General features: G+C 37.0%; 1 long non-coding RNA gene across 1 annotated transcript; it reads right to left on the bottom strand.

Moving 5' to 3' along the window:
- Positions 1-10,520: 10,520 nt before the first annotated feature.
- LOC144980773 (uncharacterized) lies at positions 10,521-18,899 on the bottom strand. The gene is made up of 2 exons (XR_013646954.1): positions 14,571-18,899; positions 10,521-14,219 (listed from the first exon to the last, which is right to left on the bottom strand). It is a non-coding gene; the product is annotated as an uncharacterized LOC144980773 (long non-coding RNA).
- Between the last annotated feature and the right edge of the window lie 997 nt (positions 18,900-19,896).

Below are 19,896 nucleotides of genomic sequence, written 5' to 3'. Positions count from 1 at the left end.
TCTCACTTTACTTAGGTGTAAAGTGACTACCTGACGGTTATTGCATTGTCAGTGTTTGGAGAAAAAAAATTGTACTATTACCTTGCAGGTCGGATGTTGCTGTTGGCGAGGGACCCATTGTATTTGTTCTCTATAGTAAAAGCTCAGGTTTTAAGTGATATTTTAATATTCTATCGATTAATCAATTGACCCATGAATCAATTGAGTACAGAGGAATCCGCATAAGAAAACACTCTTAAAATCAACCTCTGCTTAAAATCAACACCTTTTGTAGATCCCAATTTTTTTCTACTTTATCTAAGCATTTTAAATTTATAACGGGACACAATCTATCTTGCTTTAAGTCAACCAGTCCGGCGGTGTTGGTTTTATCGGGATTTCCCTGTGTTGTGTCGCAATGAAGCAGTTCGGGAAATTTTGAATTTAAAGTCAAACTGATGAGAATAAGGAAACGTAGGTCGTTTGCAGTTCGGCAAACATCCATTTTCCAAAATGAAAATAGTTGATTTGCAGTGTAGTCCGCTTAAGATAAACTCCTTGAGACCAGAAAAATAGAGTTCATATTAGGCTTTTAACGAAATCGGGTCGAACGCCGAACCCGAACGCCGAACCCGAACGGATATAGCCTTCTCACGTGACCATGAACGAGATCTGGATAGTGAAGACTCTCAAGCGGTATGCAGCATCGGATCTAAGGTCACGTGATAGAGGATAGCTTGGGTTGCTGTTGGCTTGTGTTAGGGGAGGGGCAAGGTCAGTGTCATTCAATAGTATATAATTGTGCATGTGGCGCTCTATACAGAGAGAAAATTATAAATTGATTACGGGGGAAGGTGGGGGGAGGGGGGGGGGTTGACCCACAAACGATCGAGGTGTTGGGCTTCGGGTAGACCATGATACGAAATCAAAGAGAAAAGGCCGCTGGTACTTGGATGGTGGAAATGGTTGGAGGGGGGGGGGGGGTAGTGACAATCAGCATGGGATGTATATATTAACATTAATAATATAGGCAATAGATGACCAGGGATGTGTATTGTTTGTATATGTTTGTGTGTGTGTGTGTGTGTGTGCGTGTGTGTGTGTGTGTGAAAGGGATTACACAAAAACACCTTTCTCTGTAGCTTCCAAATGATTACGTATACGATAAATTTGAAACCCACATTGTTTGAATCAGCTCACTAATTAATTCCTGAGCCTTGAGATGGTGACGCAACTATTACATACAAGACCTTGCAGTCGAGACGGCAGGGCTTTTGGGTTACAAAACCACTATTTACCCATCGGTCAGCGGTACTCTTTGATGTATACAACACTCACCGCCTTTACGCAAAGCCGCCTGCCCATAAATCAAGAGATGGTCTCCTAACTGTTCACAAGCGAACTGTCAAACGAGCAATCGATGATTGGATAAGAATCTCAAGATCTCATATAATAAGGTAAGTTTTGGAGAGGTGATATCCCCCCACCCGTCATCGGACAGAACTTTCATTGCGTTATATCATATGAACTCCGCCTCCTCTTTCTATTCCGGAGTGACGAGATTAGACGAGAGGACGCGAGAAAAAAAAATGGTCACGTGTTGGGCAAGTCGTTCGTTAGGCGAGCTTCGGTGTCTAACTATAACTCCGTATTAACAATGTTTATCGATCGTATCCATTTTCAAGGGAAACAACCTTCCAAATGAAAATGAGAAATGAGTAAAAGTCCAGTGGCCTCCCCTGTTCATGAAAATGAAGTGCGAGACTCTTTATCAAGGATACGAATATAGATTTGTCATTTGCTTTCCTGCGTGTTTGGTTTTGTTGGTGGACCGGACAAAAATTTAAGACCTGCCAAAAATAAACAATTCTAAACGAGAATTTATCCTAGGGAGTTTATCTTATCCGGACTCCACTATCACTCAAAGTATCTGATGATCAAGCTTTCATCCACATGTTAATCCCTATCCAATACTGAATTGACACAGTGTGTCTCAAATGAATTGCTAACAATTTTCTTACCAAAAGGAGATAAAGGTGTTGTGTCTGCTCGCGAATATGGAATATATCAAATTGTTTTTCACATTTGATATATTCCAAAAGTGTGTCAAAGCAACTACAGAAAAGCATTTACCAATAGCTCAAACAAACAGCAAAAAGGAATGGATGACAAATGAAATTCTAAACCTATTTGAAGAAAGACGAAAATGCAACAGAGGGTCTGCAGAATACCAAACATTGAACAACCACATTAAATCCAAATGCATCGAGGCACACGAGAACTATCTAGACTGGAAATGCTGCGAAATCGAAAGAGAATACAAACCCAACCCCCAACAAGCTCACCAAAGAATAAAAGAACTATCAGGGAAAAGGAAAAGCAAAGCAGCAGGAAGTTGTATCCAAAACAAACAAGGGGAACTGCTATTTGAAGAACAACATATAGAAAGCCGATGGGTAGAATACATAGACGAACTGTACAATGATCCAAATAGAAATGAACCACCACTGAAATTCAAAGAACCATTAAGCGGACCAAACATCACCAAAAGTGAAATTGAACATGCCATGGAACGAATGAAGGATGGTAAAGCAACAGGCCCTGATGAAATATCTGTAGAGGTATTAAAAAGCCTAGGAGATCTAGCAATTGATGAACTTCACATATTATTCAACAATATATACAATACTGGGAAAATTCCAGAAGATCTCTGTAACTCTATTTTCATAGCAATACCAAAGAAAGCAGGTGCAGTCAGATGCGAAAATTTTAGAACTATAAGTTTAATAAGTCACATCAACAAAATACTGTTGCGTATAATTATCAACAGGCTAAGGAATAAGATTAACCCCGAAATCGCAGAAGAACAATATGGATTCCAACCTGACAGAGGGACAAGGAACGCAATATTAACCTCCTCCGTGTTTTAAGTGAAAGAGCTATACAGGTTCAGACCCCACTATACCTCTGTTTTGTCGACTACAAAAAAGCTTTTGATAGAGTACGCCACGAAGAAATACTAAAACAACTGCACTCCATTGGCGCTGATGAGAAAGACCTCAGACTCATGCAAACATTATACTACACCCAGCAGGCATCTATCAAAATTGGAAACTCTACAGGAAATTCCATTCCTATTAAGAAAGGAGTCCGTCAAGGGTGTGTTGCCTCACCAGATCTGTTTAATCTATACCAAGAAACAATCATGAGGGGCATAAATAATATGGAGGGAATAAAAGTAGGAGGTCATAACATAAATAATATAAGATACGCAGACGATACGGTACTCATTGCAACATCAGAAATCCAACTTCAAAAGATTGTTGACAAAGTGGTAGTAGATAGTGAAGCCAAGGGAATGGAAGTGAATATCACCAAAACAGAATGCATGGTAATACAGAAAAACCCCGAAAACAACAACACCTGCAATATAACGATTCACGGCGAGCAGCTTACCAACGTAGAAAGTTTTAAATACCTAGGTTCAATAGTGACAACAGATGGAAGATGTAACCGAGACATACGAGCAAGAATAACTCAAGCCAAACAGGCCTTCATGGACCTGGGAAACATTTTGAAAAACAAACAGATGTCGTTCGGGATTAGATTCCGAGTCTTGAAGTGCTACGTGTGGCCAATTTTTTTATACGGATGCGAAAGCTGGACTACAAATGCAGAAACACAAAAGAACATTGAAGCTTTTGAAATGTGGTGCTTGAGAAGGATGCAGAGAATATCGTATACCGCACACAAAACGAACGAAGAAGTGCTAAAACAAACATACCAACAAAGGAAAATAATGCCCTTAATAGTGGATCGACAACTATCCTTTTTCGGACACATAGTAAGGAAAGATAAGAATGAATACCTGGCAAGTTGTGGAAAAATACCTGGTAAACGCGCCCGGGGGAGACAAAGAAAAACACTCATAGACCAACTGAAGGGCTTCACCAACCTAACAATCCAAGAGCTGTTTGAAAAAGCAAGAGACAGGGAGGAATGGAGAGAGATAATTCATGCAGTATCCGAAGCCTGGACCAGGCATGGAACCTAGAAGAAGAAGTCTGCTCGCGAGCGTGTGTTTGTATGTATCTGTGTGTATGTGTGATTGTCGTATAAGGTTGGACAGATTTTGTATTCAGTCAATTTCTGATAGTTCTGTGTTTTCCCTTATAATCTAGACATTTTCCAACCCCTCCTTCCTCCAGCCCTCCCTCTTCCTCATTCCTCTACCTGCTGTGAATATTATACTATTCAATTATACCATTCCCATCATGCTGCACACTGTATCATTATAAACCTACGAGTGGTTGTGACTTCATAATAACTTTCCTTAAACAAGAGAGTTCCAAATGTCATTTTTGAAAAGAACTTAAGAACACAGCTAGGATTGAATTACACATCATATCAAATTCAATATGGAATCAACTGGTTGAATGTCTCTCGATGAAGAAATTTGAGGTTAATGTCAAAATGATCAGATTCAGAAATATGTTTGTTGACATTCAAGAAACAAACCATTGGGTGGGATCATCTAAACTCCTCTGGTGGGCTGAGTGAGGTTTTCTGACGCCCATGGTGGGTTCAGTGAGGTCCTCTGGCCTTCCATTATGGACAGAGAGGTCACTTGTTGTGTCTTCCATATCCCTATGTCTGTTTTTTCCTTTCCACGTTGCTCTCTGTATTTGTTCTGGATTAAGTTTTTACTTGATCTTGGCGGGGACCCTTAGCTGAAAGGAAGGCAATCAAATGTATAGTTCCTTTTTTTATTTGAGATATATTTTACCATTGTAAATCATCTCTCGATTGTGTACTGTTATTGTTATAGTTTTTATATTTTAATCTGCTAATTAAACCTTGATTTCATCTTCCCAGTAGGATCCTTAGCTTGTGCCTGGCTAGGACATGAAGGTAGTGTCAAAATAGGCTCATTAGATGGATTATTCGTGAAATTTATCTTTAGTTCCCTATTTGAATTAGTCCCAACTACTGACGGAAATGTGTGTCAATTTTTACCTCTCGTGTGACCCACCCTATCAATCCGGTATCATCTCTGGGTTATTCAAAATTAAACGTCAAAGCCTAAACTATGAGATTTTAGATGACTCACTTCAATGAAATGAATGCAGTAGTATGTTTTAACTTAAAAATTAAAACATGTTTTTTGTAATCAATTTCACCCCGATAAAACACGTTTTTGAGGTGGTTGGTAATTCATTCGGATGAATGTATGATGATAATCATGATTATAGTTTATTCATAATTTTACATGGCTGTACTTTGAACAAAAACACATTTTTTTAAATGTTGGCCTTTAAACTCGGGCCTTCAAATATCGATCGATTAAAATGCCCATCATCTTGTCCAAAACAAGACAGACAGAAAGAACAACTAACTATCATGCTCAAAATTACAACAACAAAAAAATGACAGCCATCTAACCAGAACAACTTTCTAGACTTACAATGAAATTCACGTATTCAAAGAAAAACTCACTCAAAAATACAAACACACAAATCTACAAACTCAAACATCTTCAAATACTCATTTGTACCCCAAGCAATCAAAGACTGGAACGCTCTTCCCGAATCGTGTGTGAACACAACAGATTTAGAAACATTCAAACGAAGATTTTTAACAGCCTAAACACCAAAAATGGCTCCCACGTTCAACTACTCTCTCAGCCCTAAAATACAAATACTCACTGACCTCCCATAGTGGGCAGGGGGGTACATACTGTGTCTTCTATCCCCTTATAACTTATATCTGTTTTCCAACATGCTTTCTGTCTTTGTCTTGGAATGAGATTACTTGGTTTTGTCCTGGTCCTGGCCAGATGCCCTGGCTGAGAGGGAAGCAGTCGAATGTATAGTTAGTTTTGGGAGATGATATTTTTTTCATTGTAAATCATCTCTCTGTTATGCACTGTATTATGCTTTCTTTATATTATCTATGATTTGTAAAACATTTGAGTGTGTTCCTCTTAGCGGGGACCTGTGCTTGTGTCTGGATGAGACTTTTAGTGATCTCAAACTAAGTACTTTGATAGAGTGCTTTTGGAATCTACATCTGTTTCTTATTTGAACCAATTCCTCTTTGTCTTCCCTTTTCGTGGATGCTTTATTGTAATTCTAGAACATTTTACTATCCCATTTTCTTCCTTTTTACTGGCGCTGATATGACCTTAATGTGTTGCAAGCGCCGTAAAACCCTTAAAAAAACAAACAAACATTCAGAAGATGATGGCCATATTATATTTATTGATATTTGAAGGGCAAGTTTTATAAAATAGTATTGGGGTTTTTGTTTTTTAAAACAGAGCAGCAGAATACTGGATATCAAAAGTATCAATCCGGCATTGTGTATCGATATGAATTGGAAGAAAAACGTGGAGTTTCGAGTCAAATTGACCAAAATTAGGACATTTAATTATTGAAGGTTAAGAAGACCGAATGCCCGTCTTCCTCCGTGAATGCATTTATCTTTATACAAATTTTATAAGTGCACCTTGATTTAATGCTGTTCTGAAATGATTGCCCTCATAATAATATATATCAACTCTAAATAAATTATGAACAAACTGGATAAATATTGAATCGGAACATTTAAAAGGAATGAACAACAACTGAGAGTGATGATAAATATATACATGCATAGTATGTGCGTGAGTGTGCCCATCTGCTCGAGTTGTGTGTTTGTGTGCGTGTGTGTTTGCCTATGAAAAAAAAAAAAGATATATAATTATTTCTTGCTCACGATAACTTTTTTCCAAACAGATTGTGTGTCTATGTAAGTGTCCATTTTTATCCCTGCATTTTTATCTAGATATCCAATTTTCACCCTATTTTTTTTTTTTTTTTTTTTTTTGTATTTAAAAAAATTCAAATCTCTTTCTATTGAAGTACTCTTTCAAAACAATTGCGGTTGTTTGAGTTATGAAATGGATGGAGATATCAACTTGTTACAATACCATTCAAATATTATTATCATGATTTTGATTTTCTACTACTACTACTACTACTATATTATTATTATTATTATTATTATTATTATTATTATTATTATTATTATTATTATTATTATTATTATTATTATTACCGTGAAATGGGATGACTAAGGGCAATCGGTGTGACTAACTAAGACCTGCCCCCAAATGTGCCCCCGGATTTAAAATGATTAAACAAATATGGTAAAATGTACATCATTTGATGGATTATCCCCCTTCGCCACATTTTAGACAAAGAACAGGGGACAGGATATTTGTTTTTAAGGGTTTTACGGCGCTTGCAACACATTAAGGTCAAATCAGCGCCAGTAAAAAGGAAGAAAATGGGAAAGTAAAAAGTTCTAAAATTACAATTAAAGCACCCAAGAAAAGGGAAGACAAAGAGGAATTGGTTCAAATAAGAAACATCTTTATATGATATATCTTGACACTGAAATTAATCTGTCCAATGTTCTATTTCTAAAGTGTGGGGAAGTGTGAAATCTATCAAATGTACATATTACTATATTTGTTTGATACTTTGAAATCAGGGGGGGGGGGGGGGGGGGGGGGCTGACATTTGGGGGCTGGTCTTTGTCACCCCATTCCACGGTAATTATTATTATTATTATTATTATTATTATTATTATCGATAATTTGTTTTCCTGCTGTCGTCCATAATATTGTTACTAATTATTCTTACTATTAAAAGATAAATAAAATCAATTTAATAAATAATCCTCTTGTCGAATTATGTTTTAAATTTTGTGCCATCTGGGGTAACTGTGCCAAAAGGGGAAACATACTCCCCCCCCCCCCCCCCTCCCCCCCCCCCCTCCCCTTTAAGTATTGGACCAATTCGAGTATCTATTTTTACATTGGAAACCTGATATAACAGGGTTGGTGGGACCAGAGAAAAAGTCCTGTTATATCCGATCCCTGTTACATCAGAAATACAAGGGAAATAAGCACATAATCAATCCATCCAAGTATCAATCTATTATACTTCTTCTACTACTACTGCTGTAACCAGTGCATTTTAAATTAGTCGTGAAATCAAATAATAGTATTTCGTGGATTATTTCCCTTTATACCGTGGCTCCACAAACGAATTCCTCTCTGTTTTTAATTCGCTCTACCCCCTGATGTTGTTGTTTTTAAGTGTTTTACGGCTCTTGCAACACATTAAGGTCATATCCGCGTAAAAAAAGGAAGAAAATGGGATAGTAAAAAGTTCTAGGATTACAATTAAAGCACAAAAGAAAAGGTAAGACAAAGGGGAATTGGTTCAAATAGCAAACAGATGTAGATTCCAAAGCACACCGTCAAAGTACTTAGTTTGAGATCCCCTAAAAGTCTCATCCAAACACAAGCACAGGTCCCAACTAAGAGGAATTCGCTCAAATGTTTACCAATCTATATATATATATGTAAACTAAACACAATACAATGCATAACAGAGAGATGATTTACAAGGAAAAAAATATCACCTCCCAAAACTATAACTATACATTTGACTGTTTCCCTCCCAGCCAATTTGTTTTTTGTTTTTAAGAGTTTTACGGCGCTTGCAACACATTAAGGTCATATCAGTGCCAGTAAAAAGGAAGAAAATGGGATAGTAAAAAGTTCTAGAATTACAATAAAGCATCCACGAAAAGGGAAGACAAAGGGGAATTGGTTCAAATAAGAAACAAGTGTAGATTCGAAAAGCACTCTATCAAAGTACTTAGTTTGAGATCACTAAAAGTCTCATCCAGACACAAGCACAGGTCCCCGTTAAGAGGAACAAACTCAAATGTTTTACAAATCATATATAATATAAAGAAAGCATAATACAGTGCATAACAGAGAGATGATTTACAATGAAAAAAATATCATCTCCCAAAACTAACTATACATTCGACTGTTTCCCTCTCAGCCAGGGGATCTGGCCAGGACCAAGACAAAACCAAGTAATCTCATTCCAAGACAAAGACAGAAAGCATGTTGGAAAACAGATATACAGGGATAGAAGACACAGTATGTACCTCCCTGCCCACTATGGGAGGTCAGGAACCCCGCCCAGCCTCCCAGCCAAGGAACTCTGGCCAGGGTCAGGACAAAACTAAGTAATCTCATTCCAAGACAACGACAGGAAACAATTGGAAAACGGGTATGGGGGGATAGAAGACACAGCATGTACCTCCCTGTCCACTATGGGAGTATTCGAAAAAGCAACAAAAAAAAACTATACTAATAGATTGCCTTGACTGGGGATCGAACCTCAGACCTTTCAAATGTGTAGAAAGTCTGAGGGTTGATCACTAGTCCAGGCAGGCTGATTTTTTTCTTGTATTATTCTTTCTGCTTTCTCTGACAATGTTTCATCCTCGCCTTTTCAAATTTCTAGCCTACCGAGAGAATTTTTTAAAAGACTGCATTCCAAAGCCATGAAAAACGAACATGTTTTTGTTTTTAAGGGTTTTACGGTGCTTGCAACACATTAAGGTTATATCAGCGCCAGTAAAAAGGAAGAAAATGGGATAGTAAAACGTTCTAGAATTACAATTAAAGCACCCAAGAAAAGGTAAGACAAAGGGGAATGGTACAAATAGGAATCAGATGTAGATTCCAAGAGCACACCATCGATGTACTTAGATTGGGATCACATAAAAGTCTCATCTATACACGAGCACAGGTCCCTACTAAGAGGAACACGCTCAAATGCTTACATTATAAATTCAAAACAAGAAATATAATAATACATAACAGAGAGATGATTTACAAGGATAAAAATATCATCTCCCAAAACAATAACTATGCATTTGACCGTTTCCCTCCCAGCCAAGGGCTCGTTTTTTGTTGTTTTTAAGGGTTTTACGGCGCTTGCAACACATTTAGGTTATATCAGCGCCAATAAAAAGGAAGAAAATGGGATAGTAAAAAGTTCTAGAATTACAATAAAAGCACACAAGAGTAAGTAAGACAAAGGGGAACTGGGAACAAATAGGGATCAGATGTAGATTCCAAGAGCATACCACCAATGTACTTAGTCTGAGATCACCTATAAGTCTTATCCGGACACAAGCACAAAATCCAACAAAGAGGAATACACTCAAATGCTTACATTATACATTAAAAATAAATATAATAATACATAACGGAGAGATGATTTACAAGGAAAAAAATATCATCTCCCAAAACAATAACTATGCATTTGACTGTTTCCCTCCCAGCCAGGACTCCGACCAGGGCCAGGAAAAAAAAACCAAGTAATCTCATTCCAAGACAAAGACAGAAAGCATGTTGGAAAATAGATATCTGGGGATAGAAGACACAGTATGTACCTCCCTGCCCGCTATGGGAGGTCAGGATCCCCACCCAGCCAGCCAAGGGCTCCAGCCAGGGTCGGGACAAAACCAAGCAATCTCATACCAAGACGAAAGCGTGTTGGAAAACAGATATAAGGCAGGGAATAGAAGACACGGTAAGTACTTCCCTGCCCACTGTGGAGGTCAGGAACCCCACCCATCAAAGATCGCATTCCAAAGCCATACAAATCGAACATAGGAAAACAAGAAAAAGAGGATAATTTATTTTATCAGGATTGTAGAAGTCAATGTATATTTGACCAGTATAGTAACAGTATTACACTTTGATAAAGGAATATTTTATAAACAATATGATATATTATATAAACCTTCCACTCCACAATACATGATCTGACATATCGGATTAACAGGCTTCATTATTCCATTTACAATAAATTTTTAAAAATTCAAAGAACTTCAACACACTCCTCGATATCAAATATTTATCACGATACTTCTAAAAATATGTTTTGTAATTCTTTTGACATCATTATTGTTTTTGTTTTTGTTGTTAAGGGTTTTACGGCACTTTCAACACATTTAGGTCATATTCAGCGCCAGTAAAAAGGAAGATAATTGGACAGTGAAAAGATTCTAGATATTGAAAGGACTTGAGGAAAAAGTAAGACAAAGGGGAATTGGTTCAAATAAGGAACAGATGTAGATTCCAAGAGCATACCATCAATGTACTTAGTTTGAGATCACCTAAAAGTCTCATCCAGACACGAGCACAGTATCCCACTAAGAGGAACACACTCAAATGCTTACATTATACATTCAAAATAAGAAATATAACACTACATATAAGAGAGATGATTTACAAGGGAAAAAATATCATCTCCCAAGATAATAACTATGCATTTGACTGTTTCCCTCCCAGCCAAGAACCACGGCTAAGGCCAGGGCAAAACCAAGTAATCTCATTCCAAGACAAAGACAGAGAGCAAATTGGAAAACAGATATGAGGGGATAGAAGACACAGTATGTACCTTCCTGCCCACTATGGGAGGTCAGGAACCCCGCCCAGCAAAACATAATACATTGCATAACAGAGAGATGATTTACAAGACAAAAAATATCATCTCCCAAACTCAACTATAGATTTGACTGTTTCCCTCTCAGCTAGGGTATCCGGCCAGGACCAGGACAAAACCAAGTAATCTCAATTCCAAATATACAAACACAAAAAGCAACTCAGAAAACAGATAATATAAGGGGATAGAAGACACAGCGTGACCTCCTGCCCACCATGGGAGGTCAAAGGACCCTCCCCCCCCCAGCACACAACAGAGGTGACCTCCGTGCTCTACTACCGGAGGACAAAAGACCTTACACAGACCTTCAGAATTGACAAACTGTATTTAAAGTATAAATAAACGTTTAAAAGTATAAATAAACGTTTAAAAGTATAAATAAACGTTTAAAAGTATATATAAACGTTACAGATTCCACATCATGAGTTACCTACATACAAAATTCAATAATGTCTAGGCAAATACTAGTTAGAAATATTGAATAATAAATAATAATACAGTTGATGAAAACAAATATGCAAATCCTGTAAAAATATATTTAATAAAATTCATGAAATTGAAATAAAGACAATGAATTGATTGTTTTTGTGGGTTTTACGGAGCTTGCAACACATTTAGGTCATATCAGCGCCAGTAAAAGGGGAGAAAATGGGATAGTAAAAAGTTCTAGAATTACAATTAAATCACCCAAGAAAAGGGAAGACAAAAGGGGAATTGGTTACAATATGAAACAGATGTTGATTCCAAGAGAACACTATCAAAGTACTTAGTATGAGATCACATAAAAGTCTCATCCAGACACAAGCACAGAATCCCACTTAGAGGAATACATTCAAATGTTTACAGAATACATAACTAACAATCCATAACAGATGATTTACAAGGAAAAAAATATCATCTCCCAAAACTATAACTATACATTTGACTGCTTTCCTCCCTGTCAAGGATTCTAACCAGGGCTGGGACAAAACTAAAAAGTAATCCCATTCCAAGACAAAGACAGCAAGGAACTCGGAAAACAGATATAAGGGGATAGAAGACACAGCATGACCTCCTGCCCTCCATGGGAGGTCAAAAGATCCCGCCCAGATTTCATAAAAATAAATAAGCAATTCCTGTAAAATCAAAATCATGCAATTGATATGAAGAAGACGATGGATATATAATTGGTTAATTTGATAAATCTTACTTAAAACAGTAAACAATACTTGAAATATATACCACGAGTAAATGTGTAAGGTGTCAGGGAATGGGGGGAAAAAAGCAGAAACAAAAAAATTGAGCAGGGATTATTTGTTATTATGAATATGAACTTTCAAATAATCAAATTGATAACTATAGCTCTTAACTCTCGAGTTCATATGAATGGAAAATTAAAGCAAATTTGTTCGATTTTCACAATGGTGAACTCGGGAGAGAGAAATAAACATAATACATTGGTAGGTAAGTAGTCCCTCAGAGCCATTAGGCCGATAGAGCTGGAGTTAATCCCGGTTTCTATAGCTTGAAAGGGCCAATAACAATTGCTAGTCTATCGCAAAGTGCATTCTGCCAGATCTAACAAACCCAGCTACCCAATTACTGTTTGGTGGACGGACAGGAGGGATTTGGAAAGAAAAATTCTCCACTTGGGATCAATTTTATTCTCTTTGTGTGTGAATTCCAAAACAAAGACAGAGAGCTATTGGAAAACAGATATAAGGGGGATAGAAGGCACAATAAGTGACCTCCTGCCCACCGTGGGAGGTCAAAGACCTCACCCAGATGGAGGGGGATAGAAGACACAGTAAGTGACCTCCTGCCCACCGTGGGAGGTCAAAGACCTCAAGCCCGATAGAGGGGGATAGAAGGCACAGTAAGTGACCTCCTGCCCACTGTGGGAGGTCAGACCTCACCCAAGCTAGAGGGGGATAGAAGACGCAGTAAGTGACCTCCTGCCCACCGTGGGAGGTTAAAGACCGCACCCAGATAGAGGGGGATAGAAGACACAGTAAGTGACCTCCTGTCCATCGTGGGAGGTCAAAGACCTCACCCAGTATACAATTTTGTACAGGGGTAAAGCTGATGTTACAGCATACAATATGACAACAATATGACTCAATGTAAAATAATGACAAAGCATTTTGTGACTCAAGTCTGGAGCGTTAATATGTTTGGTAACAAAAAATGTAGATAAGAACAACCTTGTTTGTTTGTTTTTGTTTTTAAGGGTTTTACGGCGCTTGCAACACATTAAGGTCATATCAGCGCCAGTAAAAAGGAAGAAAATGGGATAGTAAAAAGTTCTAGAATTACAATTAAAGCACAAAAGAAAAGGTAAGACAAACGGGAATTGGTTCAAATAGGGAACAGGTGTAGATTCCAAGAGCACACTGTCAAAGTACTTAGTTTGAGATCACCTAAAAATCTCATCCAGAGACAAGCACAGGTCCCAACTAAGAGGAATACACTCAAATGTTTACCAATCCTATAATATAATATGGAAACTAAACATAATACAATGCATAACAGAGAGATGATTTAAAAGGAAAAAAATATCATCTCCCAAAACTATAACTATACATTCGACTATATCCCTCCCAGCTAAGGAACTCTGGCAAGGATCAGGACAAAACCAAGTAATCTCATTCCAAGACAATGACAGGAAATTGTTTGTTTTGTTTGTTTTTGTTTTTAAGTGTTTTACGGCGCTTGCAACACATTTAGGTTATATCAGCGCCAGTAAAAAGGAAGAAAATGGATAGTAAAAAGTTCTAGAATTACAATTAAAGCACCCAAGAAAAGGTATGACAAAGGGGAACTGGGAACAAATAGGGATCAGATGTAGATTCCAAGAGCATACCACCAATGTACTTAGTTTGAGATCACCTATAAGTCTTGTTTGTTTGTTTGTTTGTTGCTTTAGGTCTCTTCCAACACAATTGAGGTTATATGAGAGACCGCTGAAACAAAAAAACAAGCAATCTAACAAAAATAGTACAAATGTAAATCAAAATCATAACCTAAAGACATCATAAGCTAAATTATAAATAACCAAGAACAAACAGGCAGAGGATTTACAGAAAAAAAATATCCCCTGTCAAAAATACAATCACAAACCAAAGAAGCAGGATAGGCTAGTAAAGAGAAGAAGAAACGACATCACTATCGGATCGTACACCCATGCGAACATCATAGGTATATGATTCAAGGGTGATGCTCCCATCCAACCACCCACACCTATAAGTCTCATCCGGACACAAGCACAAAATCCAACAGAGAGGAATACACTCAAATGCTTACATTATACACTAAAAATAACAAATTAATATAATAATACAGAACAGAGAGATGATTTACAAGGAAAAAAATATCATCTCTCAAAACAATAACTATGCATTTGACTGTTTCCCTCCCAGCCAAGACTCCAACCTGGGCCAGAACAAAACCAAGTAACCTCATTCCAAGACAAAGACAGAAAGCATGTTGGACAACAGATATAAGGGGATAGAAGACACAGTATGGACCTCCCTGCCCGCTATGGGAGGTCAGGATCCCCACCCAGGACAGGAAATTGTTTTTGTTTTTAAGGGTTTTACGGCGCTTGCAACACATTTAGGTTATATCAGCGCCAGTAAAAAGGAAGAAAATGGGATAGTAAAAAGTTCTAGAATTACAATTAAAGCACCCAAGAAAAAGTAAGACAAAGGGGAACTCTGAACAAATAGGGATCAGATGTAGATTCCAAGAGCATACCACCAATGTACTTAGTTTGAAATCACCTACAAGTCTCATCCGGACACAACCACAAAATCCAACAAATGTTTTTTTTGTTTTTAAGGGTTTTACGGTGCTTGCAACACATTTAGGTTATATCAGCGCCAGTAAAAAGGAAGAAAATGGGATAGTAAAAAGTTATAGAATTACAATAAAAGCACCCAAGAAAAGTAAGACATAGGGGAACTGGGAACAAATAGGGATCAGATGTAGATTCCAAGAGCAGACCACCAATGCACTTAGTTTGAGATCACCTAAAAGTCTCATCCAGACACAAGCACAGGTCCCATCTAAGAGGAATACACTCAAATGTTTACCAATCATTTAATATAATATGTAAACTCAACATAATACAATGCATAACAGAGAGATGATTTACAAGGAAAAAAATATCATCTCCGAAAACTATAACTATACATTCGACTGTTTCCCTCCCAGCCAAGGAGCTCCGGCAAGGATCAGGACAAAACTAAGTAATCTCATTCCAAGACAATGACAGGAAACAATTGGGAAACGGGTATGGGGGGATAGAAGACACAGCATGTACCTCCCTGCCCACTATGGGAGGTCAGGATCCCCACCCAGAAATCCAACAAAGAGGAACACACTCAAATGCTTACATTATACATTCAAAATAAAAATAATAATACATAACAGAGAGATGATTTACAAGGAAAAAAATATCATCTCCCAAAACCATAACTATGCATTTGACTGTTTCCCTCCCAGCCAGGACTCCGACCAGGGCCAGGAAAAAAACTAAGTAATCTCATTCCAAGACAAAGGCAGAAAGCATGTTGGAAAACAGATATAAGGGTATAGAAGACACAGTATGTACCTCCCTGCCCACTATGGGAGGTCAGGATCCCCACCCAGAATGACAGGAAACAATTGAAAAGCAGGTACAGGGGGGTAGAAGACGCAGTAAGTACCTCCCTGTCCACAATGGGAGAGATTAACAGGAACAAAACCATAAATATTACAGCATACAAAATGGCAACAATATGACTCAATGTAAAATAATGACAAAGCATTTTGTGACTCAAGTTTGAAACAGTCAAATGTTTGGTAAAAAGAAGAACCTTGATGACCACTTCAATAACCCACACCCACTGTGTGATGTAAGTTCCACAGAGATGATTATACGTGGTTTTCGGGGGTTTTTTTTAATAAACAAAATGTAAACATAGATATCGAGGCTCAAAAGAGCCTGCGCTCCAGTTCATCATAGTGACAATAATGACTATACAAAATATAAACTTACAGATATCTAACAGATATCATGTGACTGCCTCCCTAATAGTAATGGACTCTGACTAGAGCCTGTCCAAAATCAAAATAGTCAAATCCACAAAGAGCCATATGAATGGAAACAACAGATGAAGGGAAATTGTTTAAAGAGAACAAAGAAAAAATTTACTCTTATTTGGAGGAGGCAGTCTGGAAATTCTGAGTATTTTTTTTTTCCAAAGAAGAAAATAAAGAAGTGAATAGAATTAGAATAAATAATCTATCAATGAAAAATGTACCGGTGTTCCAAAACAGAAGTGTCAAACGACCTTGAAACACAATTGTGGTTTTTGGTGTCAGTCCTAACCGTCAATACATCTTACAACAACAACAACAACAACAACAACAACAACAACAACAACAACAACAACAACAACAACAACAACAACAACAACAACAACAACAACAACAACAACACGATTCCAATTCTTCAAATATGACTTGATACAAAATATAAATTCAAAATTTGGGTAAAATTACAATAAAGCAATCAGAATCAATCAACAGTAATTTTGATCAACAGTAAATTTTCATAAATGAATAACAAGACTTAGCTGAAATGCACATTGCAAGTTACAAGGGTTAATTTTATCAACAAATAGATTTGAAAAAAAAAAATAGTTCTTTAAAGGCATTAGGCCCATGGAGCCGGAGTTTATCCCAGTTTCTATAGCATGAAACAGACAATAACAATTGCGTGCTATCCTTTGGATTGTTTAAAAAATTAGCCATCACCATCAAGTTACTCTCACTACAAACGAACAAGAGTTACAGATTTGGATAAAATAAATCAAAGTATAAGAATATTCAACGTTATATAAAATCAAAGCTAACAAAAATAGCTCAGCTGTAGACCATCAAAGATTATATTTACAGGAATTCAAATAGATCAAACTACATCACTGTATTTAGACAGTAGTTTGTTTGATTTGTGTGTTTGCTCTTAAATGTTTTACGGCGCTTGCAACACATTTAGGTCATATCAGCGCCAGTAAAAAGGAAGAAAATGGGTTAGTAAAAAGTTCTAGAATTACAATTAAAGTACACCCAAGAAAAGGTAAGGGAATTGGTTCAAATAAGAAACAGGTGTAGATTCCAAGAGCACACTATCAAAGTACTTAGTTTGAGATCACTTAAAAGTCTCATCCTGACGTTAAGTACAGATCCCCACTAAGAGGAATACACTCAAATGTTTACAAATTATATATAACATGTAAACAAAACATAATACAGTGCATAACAGAGAGATGATTTACAAAGAATAAAATATCACCTCCCAAAAATAACTATACATTTGACTGTTTCCCTCTCAGCCAGGAAAGCTGGCCAGGACCAGGACAAAACCAAGTAATCTCATTCCAAGACAAAGAAAGAAAGCAAGTTGGAAAACTCATGTAGGGGGATTGAAGACGCAGTAAGTACCTCCTTGCCCACTATGGGAGGTCAGGAACCCCACCCAGGTACTGGATGGCAAGCCTGAAAGTGCAGACATCATTTGACTGCCCTTTTTACAGGCCTTTCATAACGGCCTTGACAAAATATCTACTCTTAGTGTGGTCCTTTATAATGACATCATCTCTGATTACGTCATGTATTCCTCTACAATGCTGGAATGGTCTTTTGTGTAGAGAGGTATATATAGAAGAAGCAACAAGTATAATAATAACAGGCAACAAACAAGCAGTCACTTTGTGGCATAAACATCATCATTAGACCTTAGATTAATAAAATACTAAACTGCTTGTCCTGCTCAGGGCTGTAAAAAGGATTGAAAAAAAAAGGAATATCCCAGCTTTAAAGAGGAACAAAATATTTGAGCTTGGGCTTTTATTACTTTTTATATAGCGCAATATCCATTAAATGTGCTCAAAGCGCTTTACAATGGGTCCCTGGCAACAGCAACGGGTAACATGTAGACGAAAGAGACAGTGACACCTGTGAGGTAATATTTTTAAAAATTTTCCGACAGAGACAATGCTGTTTACGGCCAGGTACTCATTTTACACCTGAATATGGTGAGATAATGTTAGTAAAAAGCCTTTTCCAAGGACTCAACTATGCGCCGAGTGAGACTCGAACTCCGGACCTTCCGATCCGAAAGCGAGTGTCATACCACATAGCCACACAATACTTAAAACTGATCAATTCTTGCTCAAAGCCCTTCTTTTTTTTGTTTGTTTGTTGCTTTAGGTCTCTTCCAACACAATTGAGGTTATATGAGAGACCGCTGAAACAAAAAAACAAGCAATCTAACAAAAATAGTACAAATGTAAATCAAAATCATAACCTAAAGATATCATAAGCTAAATTATAAATAACCAAGAACAAACAGGCAGAAGATTTACAGAAAAAAAATATCCCCTGTCAAAAATACAATCACAAACCAAAGAAGCAGGATAGGCTAGTAAAGAGAAGAAGAAACGACATCACTATCGGATCGTACACCCATGCGAACATCATAGGTATATGATTCAAGGGTGATGCTCCCATCCAACCACCCGCAAAGCCCTTCTTCAGCCGTCGACAAAATCAAAATAGAAAAACAGTTGGAGCAGTTCAAAATGACGAATAAGAAGTCCTTCCTGAGATGAACGACAGTGAAATGACAAACAATAATATTTTGTTCTGTAGTTAAGGAAAATCTAAACATTAAATCATTAAAAATCTAACAACTTTCAGCATGTAACAGAGATTCTACGAAAAGAACACAATTTGATTGATTTTGTTTGTTTGTTGCTTTAGGTCTCTTCCAACACAATTGAGGTTATATGAGAGACCGCTGAAACAAAAAAACAAGCAATCTAACAAAAATAGTACAAATGTAAATCAAAATCATAACCTAAAGATATCATAAGCTAAATTATAAATAACCAAGAACAAACAGGCAGAAGATTTACAGAAAAAAAAAATATCCCCTGTCAAAAATACAATCACAAACCAAAGAAGCAGGATAGGCTAGTAAAGAGAAGAAGAAACGACATCACTATCGGATCATACACCCATGCGAACATCATAGGTATATGATTCAAGGGTGATGCTCCCATCCAACCACCCGCACAATTTGATTGAGAATAAATTAAAATTATAAGCTGCTGATTGATAAAATATAGAAAAATACTGAAGTTATTTTTTTTAAAATAAACAAAAGCAACATTAACATCAAAAAGTAAAGTAAAACTAGAGTTACAAATATTTTTGTAAAATTCTGATACCATAGACATGCATAAGAATGAGCATATGATATGTGGAATGGATCAAAAGACACACAAGCACTTTGAGATTGCATAGAAAGCGCTATATATACTAAATGTATAGCATTATCATTTGCAAGTCATCTTTTCTATGGCTTTGTCTTGAGGGTCACTGTTTATTTTTGTTGTTTTTCAGGGTTTAACGGCACGTTTGATATTTTTAGTGATATAGTGCCAGTAAAAAGGAAGGAAATGGGATAGTCAAAAAATTCTAGATTTACATTTAAAAATCACCCGAGAAACAGTAA

The sequence above is a fragment of the Berghia stephanieae genome, chromosome 10 (genome assembly GCF_034508935.2).
Source record: "Berghia stephanieae isolate SIO BIC M18660-M18661 chromosome 10, UCSD_Bste_1.3, whole genome shotgun sequence".
NCBI classification, from domain to species: domain Eukaryota; kingdom Metazoa; phylum Mollusca; class Gastropoda; order Nudibranchia; family Aeolidiidae; genus Berghia; species Berghia stephanieae.
This window is presented reverse-complemented; position numbering and strand designations above follow the sequence as displayed.